Genomic DNA, 1,697 nt, shown 5'->3' on the forward strand with positions numbered 1-1,697 from the left:
TGGGAAAGCCTGCAGGGCGCCCACCACTCCCGCAGTTTCCCAGAGCAGTCTGTGGACCCGCAGGGAGTGAGCACACCCTGCGCCCAGAGAGAGCGCAGTCACCCATAAAATTCAGTGAAGGTATGTGTAACTGTGGAAAAGTAAAGCTATATCAAGAACGTGAACAGAAATAAAAATGACAGGATTCAATACACATCATTCATTAATAACTTTAAATATTAATGGACTGAACTCCCCAGTCAAAGACATAGACTAGGTGAATGGATTAAGAAACAAAACCCAATTTTTTGTTGTCCACAGGAAACTCACCTCACTTTCAAGGACAGGCACTATATTAAGGTGAAAGGATGGAAAAATATATACCAAGTGAATGGTACTAAGAGAAAAGCAGGCATTGCAATTCTAATATCTGACAAAATAGACTTTAAACTAAAACTAATCAGAAGAGATAAAGAGGACCATTTCATTCTGATAAAAGGAACAAAAAACCAAGAAGATATTACAATCATGAACATATACTCACCAAACTCTGGTGCACCCAACTTCATAAAAACAATACTACATGACTTTAAGACCCAGATTAATCCCAACTCATTAATACTCAGGGACTTCAATACCCCACTGTCTCCATTAGATAGGTCAACAGGGCAGAGAGTTAACAGAGACATCTGAATTAAACAATATCATATATCAAATGGACTTAACAGACATTTACTGAGTATTCCACCCAAGCCCCGAAGGACATACTTTCTATTCAGCACCCCGTGGAACCTTCTCCAAAACTGAAAATATACTGGGGCACAAAACAAACCTCAACAAATACAAAAAGATTGAAATAATTCCATGCATTTTATCAGACCAAAATGCAATAAAGCTTAAAATCAACACCGGAAGAAGCCCTAGTCACCACATGAACACATGGAGATTAAACAACACACTCCTAAATGATGAATGGTTCAAAAGAGAAATTAAGAAAGAAATAAAAGTATTCCTGGAACTAAATGAAAAGGACAATACAACACAACAAAACCTCTGGGACACACTGAAAGCTGTCCTTAGAGGGAAGTTTATAGCTCTAAGTGCCTACATCAAAAAATCAGAAAGAACACAAATAAATGACTTAATGTTCCACTCAAGACACTTGAAAAGCAACAGCAAATGAAACCCAAACCCAGCAGACAAGAAGTAACAAAAATCCGGGCAGAAATTAATGAAATAGAAACAAAGAATACAATACAAAGAATAAACAAATCCAAGAGCTGGTTCTTTGAAAAGATAAACAAGATCAACAGACCACTACCCCAGTTAACCAAAAGGAAGAAAGCACCTCCAAATCAACAAAATCAGAGATGAAAGGGGAAACATCACAACAGACACCAGAAAGATACAGAACATTATAAGGGAAGACTTTAAAAACCTATATGCTACTAAATTTGAAAACCTAAAAGAAATGGATGCATATCTAAAGGCATGGGAACCACAAAAACTAAACCAAGAAGAGATTAATGGCTTAAACGGACCCATAACACCAAAAGAAATTGAAACAGTAATACAAAACTTCCCAACTAAAAAAAAAACCAGGACCAGATGTATTTACAGCAGAATTCTATCAGACATTTAAAGAAGATCTACATCCAATACTACTTAATTTATTCAAAAAGATAGAAATGGAGGGAGAACTTCCAAATTCTTTCTAT

This window comes from Nannospalax galili, unplaced genomic scaffold (assembly GCF_000622305.1).
Source record: "Nannospalax galili isolate Female #2095 unplaced genomic scaffold, S.galili_v1.0 scaffold341, whole genome shotgun sequence".
NCBI lineage: Eukaryota > Metazoa > Chordata > Mammalia > Rodentia > Spalacidae > Nannospalax > Nannospalax galili.